A 21,326-nucleotide genomic window follows, 5' to 3' on the forward strand; every position below is an offset into this window, starting at 1 on the left:
GAGGAAGAAGAATGGAAAGCAAGAATTGAAAGAGATAAGAAGGAAAAAATGGAAAACATAACACAGTAAACAGTAAAAGCATTAAGTAGAGAAAAATGAGAAAGATAACTCGGAAAAAAAGGAAATTAACTGATGAAGGGAAGAAAAGGTACAGACGAGAGAAAAAGAAGAAGGAAAGGGAAGAGAAGAGGAAAATAAAAAAGAATAAAGATAAAAATAGAGGAAAAGTTGATGAGATTACAGAAAAAGATAAATTTGAGGAAAAACACACAAAAAAATTAAGAAAATGAAAATGAAAAGAGAGAGAAAACGAGGGAAATAGAAACATGGAGTAAAAGGGAGAGATGGAGGAAAGAGAAGATGGAGGAAAGTGAGCGTTGGAGGAAATTAAGCGATGAAAGAGAGAGATTGGAGAAAGGAGAGAGAGAGAGAGAGAGAGAGAGAGAGAGAGAGAGAGAGAGAGAGAGAGAGAGAGAGGAAAGGACAAGAGAAGAAAACACTACACCAGAGTTTGCGTCTACGGTTGTCATGGAGACGCTGAGTTATGCTTACACACACACACACACACACACACACACACACACACACACACACACACACACACACACACACACACACACACACACACACACACACACACACACACACACACACACACACACACACACACACGTTATCTCTATTTTCCACTTTCAACATAACTCTCTCTCTCTCTCTCTCTCTCTCTCTCTCTCTCTCTCTCTCACACACAAGGGCAAAGGTAATAACACTGTTGATTCAGCTCAGAGCCAAGCCAATATCACCACTACCACCAGCACAACCCCTCTCTCCTCTCTCTCTCTCTCTCTCTCTCTCTCTCTCTCTCTCTCTCTCTCTCTCTCTCTCTTCTATCCACCTATTCTCGCCACAAACCTCACTTCACCCTTTCCTACAACCACCATAACCGACACAACGCTCCTCCTCCTCCTCCTCCTCCTCCTCCTCCTCTTCATCTTCCTCACTTCATGTGCTGCGAAGGTCATCTCTCTCTTCTCTTCTCTTCTCCCTTATTCTTTCCACTTCCTTTTCTCTTCTATTCTTCTCTCTCCACATTCATTAGTTTTATTTCCCATTTTTTACTTCTAGCTTCTCTTTTCTTTCTTCTCTTCTTCTTCCTCCTCTACACTGGCCGCCAATGAAAGTGGCGCGTGTTGTTTTTGTGTTTTTTCGTACCATGCATACCATTAAATTTGCCTTAATCATCTATTACTATCATTAAAAATATAATTTCTTTACCTTACCTAATATTTTGTGCTGTTTCCCTTCCTCTTTATGACAGATTCCAACCGACGTGGTACAGAATCTGCTAGTTTTTCCAGATATGTAGGTGACAGTTCTCCCCACACTTGCACGACCGCCTGCTTGAGCTTCGCTACACTGCTCGTGTCCAGATCCTGGAGCTTCTTTTCATCATACTCCACACATTTTCAATCGGGTTTAGGTCTGGACTGTTTGCTGGCCAACTTTCAAAATAATTAAGTTCACACATGCCAAACCATTCCCTTACAATGTTGGCCGTATGGCATGACGCACCGTCCTGCATGAAGGTTTCACCGTTACACTTGTCGAAGCACTCTTCAAGATTGTCATGCAGCAGGTCAAGATATGTTTCTGTGTTCATTGACACTCCTTTGTCAAGCATAACTAAGTTGCCAACACCAAAGTAGCTGAAACACCCCCACACCATCACAGAGGAGGGATGCTTAACTGCGTTTACAGTGTACCGTTCGTCATATCTGTCCGAGTTTCTTGGTCGGCGTACTCTTTTGTGTGGTGTTCCTGTCACATAGAACATGCTCTCATCTGACCACACTACTCTTCTCCACTTCTCTAATGGCCAGTCTTTATGGTCCTGAGCAAATCTGACTCTTTTAGCTTTGTGGGCGGGTGTAAGCAGTGGTTTCTTTGCAGCACGGTAACTTTTCATGTCGAGGTCCTCCAGTGTCCGCCGCTGTATTGTCCTTATGGAGACATGTGTCAGCAGATCAGGGTAATTTTGTTTAATTTCTCTTCCTGTGAGGAATGGCGAGACACTTAGCTGACGCTTAATCAGTGTCAGTGTCCTCTTTGATAAAATACGGCTGCGTCCAGGGGCAGTTTTCTTCACTGGTGCTAATTTTCCGGTATTGTCTCTGCATCGCTTCAACCAGCGTTGTACTGTTCTTAGTGGGAGTCCTGTCTCCTTTGAAATATGCTTAGAGCCAAAACCACCCTTCCGGAGTGAGTCAATAAGGGCTATATTGACTGGGGATATTTGATGTTTACGTGCCATTGACACTTAAGTTTCCACACCAATATGAAAGAGAACGAAGAAAACTGACACACTGTGCGGGGAGCGGGTAAGCAAGTGTACTTCCTTACGTGAGCAAGTGACAACTGAGTGATAATTTTTTGAAGTGTGACGGTTGATAGATGTTTAAAGAGCCGGCCTATGTTGCCACTTCTAGATATTAGCCACATTCTTTTCAAATGAGCTACAGTTCTTCCCGCGCTATGAGATACGGGTTTGTTTATAATGCGCGCCACTTTCATTGGCGGCTGGGTGTATCCTTCTTCACTTTCTCTTTTCTCTTCTTTTCTTTACCCTCTTCTACTATTCTCAGTCTGTCTTTCCCCTCTTCCTCTTCTATATTATTCTCAGTTTGTCTTTCCTCACTTCTTTCCTTCAGTCTTTCCCCCTAGTCTGATTTTTCACCAGTCTGTATTTCCTGTCTAACCAGTCAGTCTGTTTCTCCATCTTCCTATCTCCTTTCAGCCTGTCTCTCCAATGTACCCAAGTCTGTATGTTCCTTTATACTGAGTCGGATCAATCTCTCGCTCTCTCTCCTTTATGCCTCCTCCCTTCACTCCCATACAAGTTTCACAAGGTATTCTCTTACATATCACCTCGTCTCGTGGAAGGAAGAGACATTAGTGGCGTCGTAACCTTGAACTTAGCGGGGACCTTGAAGAGAGAGCAAGGCGAAGATTAAAACAGCAAGGATGAGTGCACGCAGATAAAAATAGATCTAATCCAAACATTACAGCCATTAAGACAAGCCATTACCGGGAATTACTCTCTCCTGTCACAACTGCCGCAACAATCTTTTATTATTTTCACACCAGAACTGGGTTAACGTCAGAGAGAGAGAGAGAGAGAGAGAGAGAGAGAGAGAGAGAGAGAGAGAGAGAGAGAGAGAGAGAGAGAGAGAGAGAGAGAAAGATAATCACCGTGCTTAAAGACCGTCATTATCTTTACGGCCATTATCTACAAAGGTATTATTTTCACCACGTTTTCCATTGAGCGAGCAAACAAACAACTCATTATTACTAAATTTCTCACCGTGCGTTGAAAAATAAAACATTTACCCTTTTTTTAAACCTTTTCAGTGGCAGACAATGTTACCCGTGATTACCGACACCGTTTTAGTCATATATTGCTCCCGAACAAACTAAACACTGTGAAACTGGCTTCTTATAATCGAAATGTTGTCTCGAATAAAATTTTCGCGTCTGGATGTATGTACGAGTAGTTTAGTGATATTTCAAGGTGGAATAGACAATGTTAGCCGTGATTACCGACGCCGTTTTAGAGTCATATATTCCCCCTGAGCGGTCTGCGGATTAGAAAACACAGAGATTACCACGCGAATACTGACCTTATCGCTGTGACTGGAAGATATATAGATAAAATAAATAATAGAGAAAAGACAGATTTTTTTATGAAAGATTTACTACGAGAATACTGACCTTATCGCTAATCTAACCAAACCTAACCTAACCTCATCGCTGTGCCTGAAAGATATATACATAAAATGAATAATAGAGAAAATATAGATTTTTTTTCTTATGAAAGAGGGGAAAGCTGGCTAAGGGCAACATGAAATGAAAAAAAAAATGGGCCCACTTAGCTGCCAGTCCTCTTGTAGGTTCGAGTGTTAACCAAAAAAATAAATGAAAAACTGGGGATAAATGTCTTGAAACCTCCCTCTTAAATTAAATGAAATCATTGCTGAAAAGCCCTTGCAGTGAAATGGTTAGGTTAGGCTGAGCGAATGATAACACTCTGAGTACCATGTCACGTTTCCATATTCATTCTGCTTACTATTTGGTGATTTTATTCAGCTTCAGAAACTCATGGTGAGGATTGAAATAGTAAAGACTGTGGCCATTAAACTTCTGACCTCCATAGATCCATCCTAATGACAATAAAATGCTCTAATAGTACACAAATCTCAAGGTAAAAAATGTGTCCTAGTACTGAAGAGGTTAAGGGCACAGCAGTGAAGTGGCTCGTGACAGGCCAAGGTGCTTTATTGACTGATGGAAGGTGAATGAGTTGGTGGTGATAAAAGGCAACGTGCACCAGATAAGATAGTAGATAAGTAGATAAGGAAAAAAGTCAATAAAAATCAAATAAGTAACATGGCCCGGTGGAAAGTTAATGGATCTGTAATGACTATAACTGTAGGTACATAAATAAAAGGAAAAAAGTGAGATGATCAGTGAGTGGTGACAATGAATATATAATCAAAGGACAGGGACTGAAATGTAATAAGGTGGTAATAAGTACAGTTAGAAATAGATTCCTCACTCACTCCCACACGAAAAGAGAAGAAAGAGTAAATAAGTGAACGAACGAATGAATATAACTGCAGGTACACAAATAACAGTAAAAATTGAGATGATCAGTGACTGGTTACATAATCAAAGAACAGGGAATGGAATGCAATAAGGTGCTAATAAGTATAGCAACAAATAGATAACTCACTCACTCCCACACGGAAAGAGAAGAAAGAATGAATAATTGAACGAATGAATGATAGATGAAAAAAAAATTATAAAAAACATGAAATAGAAAAATACATCAACTCTTCACCACCATCACCACCACCACCACCACCACCACCACCACCACCACCACCAAAAGCAGTAATTGATCGGAGCACCTCGCAAATTCTTGTTTACGAGTAATTAAAGAAGAAATTACGTTGTTGTTCTTGTTATTGTTGTTATGATGATGATGATGATGGCGATAGTGGTGGTGGTGGTGGTGGTGGCGGATGGGAGCGATAGGGGTTGGTGGCAGGGTGCTGGTGGTGGTAGTGGCGGAAGGGGCTGTGTGTAATCGACTTAACTAGTGAAGACAGCTGCAGAGGACATATGGAGGACAGCTGATCGAGCACAAAAGACGAGAGGAAAAGGATGACAGGATGAGGAGGAGGAGGAGGACAAGGAGGAAGACGAAGACGAATCCGAAGATGAAAATGAGGACGAGGATGAGGAAGAGGAGGAGGAGGAATGCAACAACGAAAACGAGAAGGTTGAGGAGGAGCACGAGAAGGAAGAAAAAGATGACAAAGGGAAATGAAAGAGAGGAAGGAAGAAAAAGGCAAACAGAAGGAGAGAAAAGAAATACAGAAAAGAAAAAAACGAAAGACTGAAGGAGGAAGAAGAGGAGGAATAAAAAAATAAAGACAAGAGTAGACGAGTAGGAGGAATGGAAAACAGGAGAGAAAAGAGATAGAAAAAAAGACAAAAGGAGGAAGAAGAAGAGGAGGAATAAAAAATGAAGACAAGAGTAGACGTGAGTAGGAGAATGAAGAAAAAAAAATGGACGTCAAGAAAAAAAAAAAAAAACTAGAAATAACAACAAAAGGAGAAAGGAAAATAAAAAGCAAGTAAGACAGGATGACAAAGAGGAAGAAGAGAAGAAGAGGAGGAGGAGGAGGAAGAAAAAAATACACGTGGAGGCAGAACACAAAGAAAAAACAAACAAAAGCTAAAAACTAAACTAGCTAAACAAACATACCTTGAAGGAAACACGATAAGATAAACAAAGGAAGGAAGAGAGGAGGAGGAGGAGGAGGAGGAGGAGGAGGAGGAGGAGGAGGAAGAGGAAGAGGAGGAGGAGGAGGAGGAGGAGAAACAAGAGGACAAAGATAGGGAGAGGGTGAAAAAAGACAAAAAAGATTGGTAGGGGAAGGGATGAGAGAGAGAGAGAGAGAGAGAGAGAGAGAGAGAGAGAGAGAGAGAGAGAGAGAGAGAGAATATCCTCTTAACATAATCAATATCACGACGTAAGATGCAGCCAAATTATAGTTTTTCGTTCTTTCTTTCTTTCTCTCTTTCTTTTAATATCAACTTGGCACATTTCCAGCAGGAAAAGATCAAAGGCGAAGTTCTATTATTATTATCATTATTTATTTGTTTCTTTCTTTCTTATTCTCCATTTCAAAGTCCGTTCATGTTAAGATTTAAAGTTTAGAAGTGTGATTCAACTCTCTCTCTCTCTCTCTCTCTCTCTCTCTCTTGTTTTTTATCTTGTTCCTTCTTCCCTCTTATCTTCACCATCCTTCTCTTCTCTTCTCTTTTCTTTCTCTCTTATTTTTTTCCTTTTTTCATCTCTTTCGTTTCTGTTCTTCTTGTTCATCTGTGTCCTGTTTCCTCTTTGTTTCATTTTTATCAACTCTTTCTCTCTCTCTCTCTCTCTCTCTCTCTCTCTCTCTCTCTGTCTCTCTCTCTCTCTCTCTCTCTCTCTGTAATCCGAAGTTTGGTAATTTTCAGCCTTATCTCACTACTACTTTTACTTTGCTTCCCTCGCCTACTTTCTCATCGCTTCCCCGAGTGAGCGAGAGAGAGACAAAAGGCAAAATCTGATCATAATTTACTTCGAATTTGACTTTATTTTTTCTTTCAATGTTTCATATTTTCTTTCTTTTATTTTCCATTTTTTTCCACCAGTTGTTTTTTCGGTCTTTGTCTAAAAACGAGAGAGAGAGAGAGAGAGAGAGAGAGAGAGAGAGAGAGAGAGAGAGAGAGAGAGAGAGAGAGAGAGAGAGAGAGAGAGAGAGAGAGAGAGAGAGAGAGAGAGAGAGAGAGAGAGAGACTAAAAACTGAGTCAAGTATCTTTTTTTTTATTCTCTGTCTCTGTTCCTTTCTTTCTTTATTTTCGTCGTTTTTTTTTCATTTAATTTTCTCTTTAGTATTGAATGTCGTTGGGTCTGTCCGGTGCGTGGCGCTTCAAATGATGGATTTCTTCCTCAGTATGGCGCATCAGGAAAGAGTAAAATGCACAAATGCCATCGTCCCGTTTAGATCATCACTCAGTTTGCACTCTCTCTCTCTCTCTCTCTCTCTCTCTCTCTCTCTCTCTCTCTCTCTCTCTCTCTCTCTCTCTCTCTCTCTCTCTGCATATCACGTTCCATCCTTTCATTGAGATTGACTTTTTTTCCGGGTTCTGGTATTCTGATCTCTCTCTCTCTCTCTCTCTCTCTCTCTCTCTCTCTCTCTCTCTCTCTCTCTCTCTCTCTCTCTCTCTCTCTCTCTCTCTCTCTCTCTCTCTCTCTCTCTCTCTCTCTCTCTCTCTCTCTCCGTATATATTCTTTCATCTTCTCTTTCTCTCTCTTCTTATCCCATCTCCATCTTTTTTTCTTTTGCATCTCAATCCTTTTCTTATATCCCTTTCTCTCTCTCTCTCTCTCTCTCTCTCTCTCTCTCTCTCTCTCTCTCTCTTTTCCATTCCCGTTTCTCTCCTTGCGTCTCTCTCTCAACCCTTCTTTCCTCTGCATCTCGGCGTGGCTCACAAATAGACAGAGGGGATGAGGAAACGCTGAGTTGCCACCACGATGCACTTTTCTATCTTAGTGTCTACAGATTCTCGAGTCCTTCTTGTGCAAACGTTTTCCTCTTTACTCCTCTTGACATTATCGCGGTGGTGTTGCAAGCTGAGGCAGGATGTTGGTAGGGAGACTTGAGGGTATAGTAGATTTATTTCTCTCTGGGTTGGCTGATATGCTGCGTTAAAGAACCGATTTCTGAAACACTTTTCCGATTCTTCACTATATAAAAAGAACTCTATACTTAAAGTTATATGGGTTTTAAGGGTGTTTTTAGGGTTCTACTGACAGATTACTATGACTTTTTAGATCAATAGGAGAAACACCCTTGAGAATACGGCTAATCATCTCAGTGGCCTTTGAAAATAGTCGTGGCGAGAGAGCAAAGCGTTCCTCAATACGGACCCCTAGAGACTATCAAGTGACGGTCCGTGCTATGAGATTGTCAGATCAGAGGTTACTAATGCCGAGTCAGTAGGGAGGGTTAGAAAATATTAGATACACTTATGGATGCGGGTGATAGGTGGAAAGGCATAAGTAGGTGTTTTTATTTATGAGAGGTTAATAGTGTCACGTCAAAAGGGAGGTTTAGAATATATTAGATACACTTATGGATGCGGGTGATGGGTGGATATTCGTAGGTAGTGTATTTCTACAGGGACTGGCACGTGTATGACTCTCACAACAAACTGGAGGCGTCACAAAGGTACATGGTAAAAAGATACACAAGCAGAGGTCAAGATTGGACGTCAGGCAATACACATTCTGCTATAAGGTAGAAAACAATTGGAATAGCCTCCTAGACACTGTGGTTAATGCCAGAACAGTATGAAAGAAAACTGGATAAGGTATGGAAATATAAAAAACAAAAAAAAATGGGACTATACAGCCATGCTTGAAAATACCTGCCTCGACCACAATGGCCATTGATATTAGAGCTTTGTTTTTAGTGAATCAGAGAGAGAGAGAGAGAGAGAGAGAGAGAGAGAGAGAGAGAGAGAGAGAGAGAGAGAGAGAGAGAGAGAGAGAGAGAGAGAGAGAGAGAGAGAGAGAGAGAGAGAGAGAGAGAGAGAGAGAGAGAGAGAGACGACTCCATAAAAGGTCTTTGGTGCTCTTCCAGAAATTTACTATGAAACTATGAATTTTTCTTATCTTAAGTTCTGAAGACTGACTGGAAATGTAAGTGTCATTGAGTGGAGGTTTACTAGATTCTTGACCATAACTACACTGCATTTACCTTGCTTAGCTTTCTACCCCCGTGTGTTCTCAGGTTTTGTAAGGAAACTGTGGGGATATCAGGGAACTTAAGACTGAGGGCAAAAAGGTAAAAGTTTACTGGATTCTTGGGCACAATTTAATACATCAAGTGTTCTGCCTCAGTCCATTAACGGTAAAGGTTTATAAGGAAACTTTTGCTCGATCGAGAAGCTTAAGACTAACAGCAAAATAAAATTAAAAATGATATAGTGAAATAATGCAAGTTTACTACAGTCTCTACAACTATTCACTCCATTAAGCCTTTCAATACCGGGACGAGTTTTCATATTAATTTTGTTTACTATTTGGTGATTTTCTAGTCTCAAAAACTTATGTGAGGATTAAAATAGTGAGGACGGTGGCCATTAATTTCCTGACCTCCATAGACTCTTCCTAAGATCAATAAAATGGTCTAATTGTACACAAATCTGTAAGTAAAAATGTGTCCCAGTACTAAAGGAGTTCAGCCTTTTAGTACCGGGACGTGTTTTCATATTTATTCTGCTTACTATTTGGCGATTTTAAACAGCTTCAGAAACTTGTGTGGAGATTAGAATAGTAAAGACTCTGCCCATTAATCCTCTGACCTCATTAGACCCTTCCTAGTATAAATAAAATCATCTAAACATACCCAAACTTACATAAAAATCGCGTCCCAGTACTGAAGAGGTTAAGCATTTTGCCTCAGTCAATCAGAAGTACAGCTTTGTAGGAAAACTGGAACACATTTTTACCTTGAGATTTCTGCACAATTAGACCAATTTATTGATATTATGGAGGTGAGAACATTAATGGCCACGGTCTTCACTCTTTCGATCCCACATACAAGTTTCAGAACCTGTATAAAATCACCAAATAATAAGCAGAATCAATATGGAAACGCGTCATGGTACTGAAGAGTTTAAACACATCAGGACACTTACGACTGAGAGCAGCAAAAAACCAATATAGTGTAAGAGAGAGCTGGTTTCCAAGAGCGTGTGTGTGTTACCCTTCTTTGAATCTCGTTTGGACTGACGCCGCGGGATAGGCTGAGATCTAAGTGACAGGAAAGGCTGGAAATGAAGTTACAGCGGTAGAAGGGATGGATATGTGAGAGGCAGGAGGTACTGTGTGTGTGTGTATGTGTGCGTGGTGGTGGTGGTGTACGTAGTAGTTAGTAGTAGTGGTGGTGATGGCGGTGGTGTTGGTGGGTACGACGGAAGCTTTGTGAGTGTTGTAGGGATGTTAAGAGTAAGTGGAAAGAGAGAGAGAGAGAGAGAGAGAGAGAGAGAGAGAGAGAGAGAGAGAGAGAGAGAGAGAGAGAGAGAGAGAGAGAGAGACTATAGATTTGGGGAGGCAGAGAATGTCATACGCATCAGTGCGCGCTTGTGTGTGTGTGTGTGTGTGTGTGTGTGTGTGTGTGTGTGTGTGTGTGTGTGTGTGTGTGTGTGTGTGTGTTTTGGAAGATTAAAAAAGGTCTGTGTGTGTGTGTGTGTGTGTGTGTGTGTGTGTGTGTGTGTGTGTGTGTGTGTGTGTGCGCGCGTGTGTATTTTGTCGAAGAGTGATGGGACATAATACAAACATAAGAGGGAAAAGAAAACACACACACACACACACACACACGGTAGCTCAGTGGTTAGAGCGCTGGCTTCAGAAGCCAGAGGACCGGGGTTCGATTCCCCGGCCGGGTGGAGATATTTGGGTGTGTCTCCTTTAACGTGTAGCCCCTGTTCACCTAGCAGTGAGTAGGTACGGGATGTAAATCGAGGAGTTGTGACCTTGTTGTCCCGGTGTGTGGTGTGTGCCTGGTCTCAGGCCTATCCGAAGATCGGAAATAATGAGCTCTGAGCTCGTTCCGTATAAGGTAACGTCTGGCTGTCTCGTCAGAGACTGCAGCAGATCAAACAGTGAAACACACACACACACACACACACACAGACAGACACACACACACACACCGACATAAATAAAAAAAAAAAAAATGGAAAGAGAAAGGAAAAAAAAGAAGAGTGAGATTTAAGAATAAGAGGAACGTCCCCAAAAAAGGAATGGAATAAATATGGGAGGAGGAGGAGGAGGAGGACACTGTTGCTGGAATTCCCCTCACTAGAAAGTCGATGCTGATGAAAGAAAAAAAACGAGAGAGAGAGAGAGAGAGAGAGAGAGAGAGAGAGAGAGAGAGAGAGAGAGAGAGAGAGAGAGAGAGAGAGAGAGAGAGAGAGAGAGAGAGAGAGAGAGAGACGACGCCATAAAAGACACAAATACGCACAGACAGAGAAACAGACGAGGAAAAATGAAGTGGTTACATGTTTGAGTGGTACAGTGGAACCATGCGTGCTTTGGGGTCCGAGGGGTCTCGAATCTTGCCCACGGTCCGAGTGTAGGTTGGGCTTCCTCACTCGGGGCAACGGTTTCCTAGCGGGTGGGCTTTGAGATAGGAGGTACGCCCAAAAAGGTCATAAATTCCCGTGAAAAGCTTAGATGGTATAAATAAAAAAATAAAAAGTGCAAGAGTTAGACGTGAGACAAGCATTCTTTAACCCCTCCAGTACCATGACACGCTTTTACAGTCATTCTCTTTATTATTTTGCACTTTTAAACAGCTTCAGAAACTTATGTGATGATTAAAACAGTGAGGAATCTGGCTATTAATCTTCTGAATTCCATAGACTATTCCTAATGTCAATAAAATCGTCTAATCACACCCAAACTCATGGTAAAAAATGCATCCCGGTACTTGAAGGGGTTAACACTGGCAGTAGGAGTGTTGACGAAAAAAACGAGGAAGTATGATGAAGTTAATTAAGAGAAAAGGAGAAAGAATTAGTAAGATATAACAACAATACCATGATGTGAGTTTTGGTTGAGATAGAGAGGGAGCAAATGAAGGAGAAAAAGGAAAGAGGAAATGAGAAAAAGACAGATTTCATTTTATTCTACGCATCGTGGAAGAATAATATCAAATAGTCAATGATAATTTATGTAACGGCGAAGCTTAGAGAGAGAGAGAGAGAGAGAGAGAGAGAGAGAGAGAGAGAGAGAGAGAGAGAGAGAGAGAGAGAGAGAGAGAGAGAGAGAGAGAGAGAGAGAGAGAGAGAGAGAGAGAGAGAGAGAGAGAGAGAGAGAGAGAGAAGAGAAGAGAAGAGAAGAGAAGAGAAGAGAAGAGAAGAGAAGAAAAGAGAAGAGTAGAGCAGACTGAAAAAAAAACACGAGATGAGAAAAGAAGAGATAGAAAGGAGAGAAGGAAGAGAAGATGGAAGAAAAAGAAACCAAAGAGAACAGAGGCCCGAAAAACACAAGTGAGAAAAAAATAAAAAAATAAAATGAGAAACAGACAATTAACAAACGTAAAAAGGAGAAAAAAATAACAAAAAACAACGAATATCCCTCCCTCTCTTAAAACAAAAAAACAAAGAAAAAAAACACACCTATTCATTTACTAAGCTCATTAAAGCACCGACATCTCAGTGGAGCCATTATTTTCTAAGCCACATTTTAATTACCCTTGGCCGGAATTCCCTCGTACATAAAAAAAAGTAAACCACCCTTGAGACAGATCCAGTGGATAGCTTCCCTTCAAAGACCCGAGCACAGACGAGGAAGACAAGAGGAGTTATTTTCCAAAGCCCCGCTCCGACAGTCTTAGCAGCGATATGAGATTGACGGGCGACACACATGTAGACTGCCGCTCACTTACTGATGGAAGGAAGATATAGGAAAGGGTACGAATAGCAATACTCAATCACAGAACAGAATAGGATGGAAAGGGAAAAGAGAAATGATATAAAGGATAATAGGTAGAGAAGAGAATGGAAGTTGAGATGAAGATAGAGATAAAAAGAAATGAAAAGAAGGAAAACATAAAAGAAGAGAAGAAAATAGAAGAGAAAGCTGGAAAAGTGTTGGAAAGGCAGAGAGAGATATAGAGAAAGAAAAAATGAAAATAAAATAAAGGAATGAGAAAGAGAGAAGAGAGAGAGAGAGAGAGAGAGAGAGAGAGAGAGAGAGAGAGAGAGAGAGAGAGAGAGAGAGAGAGAGAGAGAGAGAGAGAGAGAGAGAGAGAGAGAGAGAGAGAGAGAGAGAGAGAGAGAGAGAGAGAGAGAGAGAGAGAGAGAGAGAGAGAGAGAGAGAGAGAGAGAGAGAGAGAGAGAGAGAGAGAGAGAGAGAGAGAGAGAGAGAGAGAGAGAGAGAGAGAGAGAGAGAGAGACCACGATACAATCAAAAGGATAAATTAACAGGAAACGCCCAGAATATAAAGTTGATGACAAACGATACGGTCTTGGGGCGAGGAGGCCGCTAGGGAGGGGAGAGAGAGAAGGGGAGGAGCCACAGGGGAGAGGGACGATGCGTGGGGAAGAGAGGGTGAGGTATGGGAAGGGGAGTAAAAAGAGAGGGGTAAAGTTAGGCGGGAGAGGGGAGGATGAAAAATAAGGCACATAATCAAGTCCCTTCAGAAAGTTCAGCCTCGTTATTAACAAGATATTGATGCACGTGAGGGTCGCCAGGGACGCCAAAACGGACTGGACTGCACGATTGTGTGGACTTTGCTCACCATACACGCCCGCACACCTCCACCCCACTCCTACACACACACACACACATATACACATGCACACGCACTTCACACACACACACACACACACACACACACACACACACACACACACACACACACAAACAAGGGAAATGGAATCAGTGCACGCGGCAGACACAATGCCAGGTCTTGCTGTGTGATGAAGGACAAGTTTACCGTGTGACGTCAGCGCCCAGGGTGTGAGGCTTTCCTGGCGCGTAGATGTGACGTCACTGTTCAGAGTGACGTCACAGCGGCGTCATAGGGGCGCTGGTGGCAATATCGATTTTCCCTCCATATGGCGCTCAATATGCCGCCGTGGAGGCACATGTGATGCCCGGTAATGAATGATAAGGCAGTGCAGGTGACGAGGACGACGACCGACCACGAGGAACAGACCGCCAGTAGAGGCGCGGCACACAGGGGCCGCCGCACCAGGTCAGAGGTACCCGCCGCCAGGGACCATCTTGTGCTCCAGCCGCGGCCCTCAGAGGACGGCGAGCAAAGTTTTTGTGCGCCGTTAGCGGTGCGTGGTAGTGGTGTTGCCCACAGCCTACAGGCAGGCCAGCACGCCACAACAGAGACGGGTAGGCCAGCAGCACAGCAGCCCAGTAGCCAAGCAGGAAAGCAGGCCATCATGCCAGCAACAAAGCAGGACGGCAAGTCAGCAGTTCAGCAGCCAACCAACAAAGCAGGCCAGCAAACTAGAGGTCCAGCAGACCAGCAAACCATAAGGAGAGCAGACTAGCAGGCCAGCAGGCTAGCAGAACAGCAGGCAAACATAATAGTATGCCAAGAAATCAGTAGGTCAGTAGGCTAGCAGAACAACAAGCTAGCAGGCCAGCAGATCAGCTGCCTACCAGGCCAGCAGGCCAGCGGCCCATCGCTCCAGCAGGCAGGCAAGCTAGCAGAATGTCAGCCTCGCAGCTTCATTTGGTTTTCCGCTTCGCCTGATTCTGTGTGAAGAGCTTGTCACCGCCAGCCAGGATGAATTTTTTTCAATTAAGTCTACACATAAAACATTCCCTTCGCTCTCTCTCTCTCTCTCTCTCTCTCTCTCTCTCTCTCTCTCTCTCTCTCTCTCTCTCTCTCTCTCTCTCTCTCTCTCTCTCTATGTGTGTGTGTGTGTGTGTGTGTGTGTGTGTGTGTGTGTGTGTGTGTGTGTGTGTGTGTGTGTGTGTGTGTGTGTGTGTGTGTGTAATTCACCACCACGGTCGGCTACTGGTCACCCAGCCAGTCTTCCCCATTACGGAGCGAGCTCAGAGCTCATAGACCGATCTTCGGGTAGGACTGAGACCACAACACACTCCACACACCGGGAAAGTGAGGCCACAACCCCTCGAGTTACATCCTGTACCTATTTACAGCTAGGTGAACAGGGGCCACACATTAAGAGATTTGCCCATTTGCCTCGCCACCTGCGGGACTCGAACCCGGACTCTCTCGAGCGTGCTAACCACTACACTACGCGGTGTGTGTGTGTGTGTGTGTGTGTGTGTGTGTGTGTGTGTGTGTGTGTGTGTGTGTGTGTGTGTTAGTAAATAGTTGTGTAAGAATGAGTCACGAAGGCAGCAGGGTGTAGGTGTGTAAGGGTGTAGGGGTGGAGGAGGCAGTGTGCGGCGAGGGCGTGGCGGCAGCACAGCGTTATCTTATATTGGTGTCGTGTCGCATCATTTTTCCTACAGAGGAGGTCGTGTGAACAAAGCCGAGTACCGCTCAGGCGGACTGCGCCGCGCCCCACCGGCCGCCTTAATACATCATCCGTATAACACACACACACACACACACACACACACACACACACACACACACACACACACACACACACACACACACGCGCGCGCGTGCCCGGTAGCTCAGTGGTTAGAGCGCTGGCTTCACAAGCCAGAGGACCAGGGTTCCATTCCCTGGCCGGGTGGAGATATTTGGGTGTGTCTCCTTTCACGTGTAGCCCCTGTTCACCTAGCAGTGAGTAGGTACGGAATGTAAATCGAGGAGTTGTGACCTTGTTGTCCCGGTGTGTGATGTGTGCCTGGTCTCAGGCCTATCCGAAGATCGGAAATAATGAGCTCTGAGCTCGTTCCGTAGGGTAACGTCTGGCTGTCTCGTCAGAGACTGCAGCAGATCAAACAGTGAAACACACACACACACACACACACACACACACACACACACACACACACACACACACACACACACACACAGCCACGGATGCACATACAAAGCCAGCAGCCGCAGCTGAGCCTGCGAGTCCTGTGGGCAGGTTTTCCCAGGAGAGGGCTGTGATGTGCGGAGCGGCAGTCGCGTGTGTGGGCGCCGCTGTTTAACTGCTGTAATGGAATTCAATCTCGCATTGCGGAAATCAAAGTGACACGTGACGGACAGGACAGAGGCGGCAGGAAGTGACGCGCGGAAGGAACAACGTGGTGGGAGGGAAGGACACAAGTGAGACAACACCAATAACAGAAACACTTGTAATGAAGCGCGTGACCTCCTGCCGATGGGTGCTCTCACACAGCCAAGGTCAACACGGTGCGAGGCGACACTTCCACTCACCATCTACTCCCATGACCCTACCCCCTGCCACTGCAACTGCCATTATCTCTGTCTCTGGTCCCTGCCACTGCCCCTACTTCTCCACTGCCCCAGACACAGCCCTAGCCCCGGTCCCTACACCTGTTCCTGCCCTGACCCTAGCTCGGGCGTGCAGTGGCTGGTAATTGCCTCATGCCGCAGACAACAAGACGGTAATATGATCCGCGAGTCACGAGGGCCGAGATGGACAAGATGGAACCTCCGAGCAACACCAACAGGCGACACACACACACACACACACACACACACACACACACACACACACACACACACACACATTACATCACAAAATTACAACACTAGATCTTTTCAGTGCATCTTTTTCAACACTAAATTTGCAACGACACACTAACAGAAAGGGACGCAACAAAGATAGCACGCACCTGCACCCCCCGCCACGTCACGCCACGCCACGCCGCCTCCATCGCTGCGCTTCTCTGGGTACGGAGAGTGTGGTGTGGCGAGGGAACGTGCAAAAGAAGGCGGTAAATAATATAGAAGTGCGGGTGAAGAAAACATGAACCTTCTATTCAAAGACGTCCTGAAAGAGAAGATTTAAAGATAATTGCTTAGAAAGAAGGAAAGTTTTCGTGCTGATGATTTTTAAGTACACGAGAGGGTATTAGTGTGTGTGTGTGTGTGTGTGTGTGTGTGTGTGTGTGTGTGTGTGTGTGTGTGTGTGTGTGTGTGTGTGTGTGTGTGTGTGTGTGTGTGTGTGTGTGTGTGTGTGTGTGAAAAGTGCGAAATAGTAAAGAATTTCGTTTATTGACTAACCAAATACTTTCTCTCTCTCTCTCTCTCTCTCTCTCTCTCTCTCTCTCTTCTCTCGGTAATAAAGATTGTCACATTCCAGACTTACTTCCGCCAATATCTGTATGTCCATAATAGAAAGAAACTGGAGCATTGCACATTCTCTCTCTCTCTCTCTCTCTCTCTCTCTCTCTCTCTCTCTCTCTCTCTCTCTCTCTCTCTCTCTCTCTCTCTCTCTCTCTCTCTCTCTCTCTCTCTCTCTCTCTCTCTCTCTCCCTCCTTCCCTCCTTCCCTCCTCCTCCTCCTCCTCCCTCCCTCCCTTCCTCTATCACTCTCTTCCTCCCATCGTTTCCTCCATGCCTTCCTTCCTCCCTCCCTCCCACCTCTCCTCGTTTTCAATATCCTGGATAGCAGTTGAAGTACACACACAGTCACACACACACACACACACACACACACACACACACACACACACACACACACACACACACAGCTCAGTGGTTAGAGCGCTGGCTTCACACCAGATAACCGGGGTTCGATTCAGATATTTGGTGTGTCTCCTTTCACGTGTAGCCCCTGTTCACCTAGCAGTGAGTAGGTACGGGATGTAAATCGAGGAGTTGTGACCTTGTTGTCCCGGTGTGTGGTGTGTGCCTGGTCTCAGACCTATCCCAAGATCGGAAATAATGAGCTCTGAGCTCGCTCCGTAGGGTAACGTCTGGCTGTCTCGTCAGAGACTGCAGCAGATCAAACAGTGAATACACACACACACACACACACACACACACATACAAACACACACATACACATACAAGGACGCACTACCTTCATCTATAGTATACATTCTCTCTCTCTCTCTCTCTCTCTCTCTCTCTCTCTCTCTCTCTCTCTCTCTCTCTCTCTCTCTCTCTCTCTCTCGCTGTGTGTACATCAGAGCAGAATTACAACAAAGATTAACACATTTCACGCCTTTTCACTTCTTTCTATCGACTGTTTCCCTCCTTTAGTCAATACATGTAGAGAGAATGAACAAGACGGCTTTCTTTCAATCATCTCTCTCTCTCTCTCTCTCTCTCTCTCTCTCTCTCTCTCTCTCTCTCTCTCTCTCTCTCTCTCTCTCTCTCTCTCTCTCTCTCTCTCTCTCTCTCTCTCTCCTTCGTTAAATTTTTTCTTCGATATTTAGTACGGTAAGAAGGATGCATTCGTAATAATCACTGGTCTTGCTATTTCTTCATCACGTCTTCCTTCACAGACACAGATACATTGAAAGCATATTGAGTACTTTATTTTTCATCTTCGTTTCTCAATTTGTTCAGTGTTATATCGTGAAGGAGAAATTTAAATGCGATTGTACTCTTCGTCTATCTATTCCTCCTGTCATATTTATTTCCTTGCATTAGAGAATTAGAGAGACACTATTGCTCTATTTTTTTTCTTTTCCTCCCAGCTACTCTCTTCATTGCTTTCTTTTTTTCCCCCTCCATCAGAATCTATTGGTACTTTCCTTCCTCCCTTCCTCCCTCTATGTCTCCCTGCCTCCCTGCCACCGCCACCACCGTCTCCTGCTTCCATTCATTCCATTTCATTCTTCAGTCAGTGAAGAAAATATTGCAGCTTGTCTCCCTTTCTCTTCTTTTCCATTTCATATTTTTCATTTTCCTTAGAATAGAAGTGAATTGAAAAAAAAAATACATTACTTCCCCATTTTTTCTTTTCCTTCCTTTTTTTCAGCGTTTCATTGTGAACACACCCTTTACATTTTTACTTCTTTATTTGTTTTCCTACTTTTCTTTATTCGTCCTTTGCATTGAAATAAAACTACTCCTACTGCTTCTGCTCTCTCTCTCTCTCTCTCTCTCTCTCTCTCTCTCTCTCTCTCTCTCTCTCTCTCTCTCTCTCTCTCTCTCTCTCTCTCTCTCTCTCTCTCTCTCTCCATCCTCTCCATTATGAGGGCGAGCATTGAAACATGTATAACTCCTCGGTACGCACACCTTACCCTCCTGCCACCCTCTTTCGTATCAAAAAGCCATTGCAAACACATTACATAGAGATTTATTCCTCTGTTCTCACATTTCTTTTTTGGTACATTATAAAAAACTCGTTGAAATAGTGACGTGTATGCATTTTACCATTCCTCCTCTTCTTGTGGCTTTATTTCTTTTTACTTCCATGTATTAGAAAGTCATTGAAAACGTATTAGATGGAGAGATTTCTTCCTCTGTTCTCACATTTCCTTTTTGGTACATTATAAGAAAATCGTTGAAATAGTGACATGTATGCATTCCTCCCTTACCTCCTCTTCTTATGGCTCTATTTCTTTTTACTTCCATGTATTAGAAAGTCATTGAAAACGTATTAGATGGAGAGATTTCTTACTCTGTCTTCACATTCCTTTTTTTGGTACATTATACGAAAGGCGTTGAAATATTGAGGTGTATGCATTCTTTCCTTACCTCCTCTTCTTGTGGCTTTATTTCTTTTTACTTTTTGTATATTAGAAAACCATTGAAAACACATTAGGTAGATTTCTTCGTCATCACTTCTCTTCAATATCAAAGTAAAACCAGTGAGATATTGACTGATAATTGTATTGGGGTAGTTAGCACGTTCATCCTTATAAGTAACTAACTCCTTCAATATCATGACGCATTTTCATTTGAATTCTGCTTATTATTCAGTGATTTAATACAGCTTCAGAAACTTATGTGGGGGTTAAAATAGTAAAGACTTTAGTCATCAATCTTCTGACCTCCAGAGACCCTTCCTAATGTAAGTAAAGTTGTCTAATCATACCCAGTAAGAATACGTCCCAGTACTGAAGAGGTTAAGTAAGTTCGCTCATACCACACATCACTATGTATAAGGGTAAACTGTCTATCAAGTGGCTCCGACCCGACAGACCTAGCCATGGATCTTAGTCTGAAAGCTTGTATGTATTTAAATTGTATGGAAATGACATGGCAATAGATATTTCCTACTTACTTACGCATCTCCGAACCTCCTTGTCTTAATCCATCCCTGTCTCCGCTATGTGTACCCAATATCCTCCTTCTACTTACAGATACTTATCACAAACACATTATAATACGGTAATCTTTTCTCAATACTCACATTTCCTCCTTTGCCATGTTACTAGAGCACTGAGGACGAGAGGCATACATCATAATACCTCCTTTCAACTCTCTCTCTCTCTCTCTCTCTCTCTCTCTCTCTCTCTCTCTCTCTCTCTCTCTCTCTCTCTCTCACACACACACACACACACACACACACACACACACACACACACACACACACACACACACACACACACACACACACCTTCCTTCACTACATTACTAGGGCACAGAGAAGCCGACCTGTGTATCCCCCTCGTCTCCTCTTCTCAATCCATCTCTTTCACCGCTGTCTAATATCCTAAGGGCGCAGCAGCACTGACTGACACATTCCGGGCCGGCGGTCTTGAGCAGAGAAGGGTGACTGACACATTAGCGCTGCGTGGCTAGAGGCTATCGTCCGCCGAAGCCTGCTGGTATTGAGACGTCCATTGGAGGGGTGATTTCTTGTGTGTTTATGCGAGGCGCTGGGAGATAACAGAGGATGAGATGGGAAAGGGAGGAAAAGAGAGAGGGAGGAAGGTGAAAGGAGCGTGGTAAGGAAGACATAGGAGAGGAAAGGGAAAGAAAGAGGGACAGGAAGAGAGGAGAAAGGTGCGTGTTGTGGGAAAGGAAGACATGGGGAAAGAATAAAGTGGTAGTTAGGAAAGGTTAAGAAAAAAAGGGAAAAAGAAAAATAAAGTGAGAAAGATGGAAGAGATGGGACTGAGAGTGACTCGTGAAGATAGAGGATGGGATAAAAGAGAAGAAAAAAGGCAAGGGATGGAAATGAAGAGAATGGTGGTCGGTGGTGGGCCAGAAAAATACGTAGAAGGGATGGTTGGGAATAGAGTACGTAGAGAGACACAAAAACGAGACGAAAAAAAAAAAAAAGAGACAGAAGGTCAAGAGAAGAAGAGAGAGAGAGAGAAAAAGTAAAGGTTCAAGATAGAGACTTCTCAAAATGAAAGGAATGGAAGGAAAAATAGAGAAGGAGAGAAGGAAGGAGAGGTGGAGAGATTAATGGGAGTGAAACAGGGAGACGAGGAATGGTTTAGGGTTAGCAAAATGGACGGGATGGAAGGAAGAAGAGTAGTCTGAAGATACGGAGAGAGAGAGAGAGAGAGAGAGAGAGAGAGAGAGAGAGAGAGAGAGAGAGAGAGAGAGAGAGAGAGAGAGAGAGAGAGAGAGAGAGAGAGAGAATGATTGTCGAAATTAAAAGAACACAAAACTAAAAGAAACCTGAATAAAGTCACACAAACGCATCGGTCACTCAATTTTTCCTCTTCAATTAAATATTTTTCACTTCAAATTTTTACACCGTCCTTAAAAATATTAGTGCAAGCGATAAACGAGAAGAGAGAGAGAGAGAGAGAGAGAGAGAGAGAGAGAGAGAGAGAGAGAGAGAGAGAGAGAGAGAGAGAGAGAGAGAGAGAGAGA

At 43.6% G+C, this 21,326-nt stretch overlaps 2 protein-coding genes and 1 non-coding gene across 3 annotated transcripts in view; 2 read left to right on the forward strand and 1 right to left on the reverse strand.

Moving 5' to 3' along the window:
• Positions 1–21,326, reverse strand: part of LOC123518530 (gamma-glutamyl hydrolase-like) — a 265,838-nt gene that overhangs the window by 94,733 nt on the left and 149,779 nt on the right. The gene's annotated exons all lie outside the window — the stretch shown is intronic.
• Positions 1–21,326, forward strand: part of LOC123518529 (neuroendocrine convertase 2-like) — a 241,273-nt gene that overhangs the window by 51,773 nt on the left and 168,174 nt on the right. The window lies entirely within an intron of this gene.
• Trnal-cag lies at positions 10,495–10,568 on the forward strand. The gene has a single exon. It is a non-coding gene; the product is annotated as a tRNA-Leu (tRNA).

The sequence above is a fragment of the Portunus trituberculatus genome, chromosome 44 (assembly GCF_017591435.1).
Source record: "Portunus trituberculatus isolate SZX2019 chromosome 44, ASM1759143v1, whole genome shotgun sequence".
NCBI classification, from domain to species: Eukaryota; Metazoa; Arthropoda; class Malacostraca; order Decapoda; family Portunidae; genus Portunus; species Portunus trituberculatus.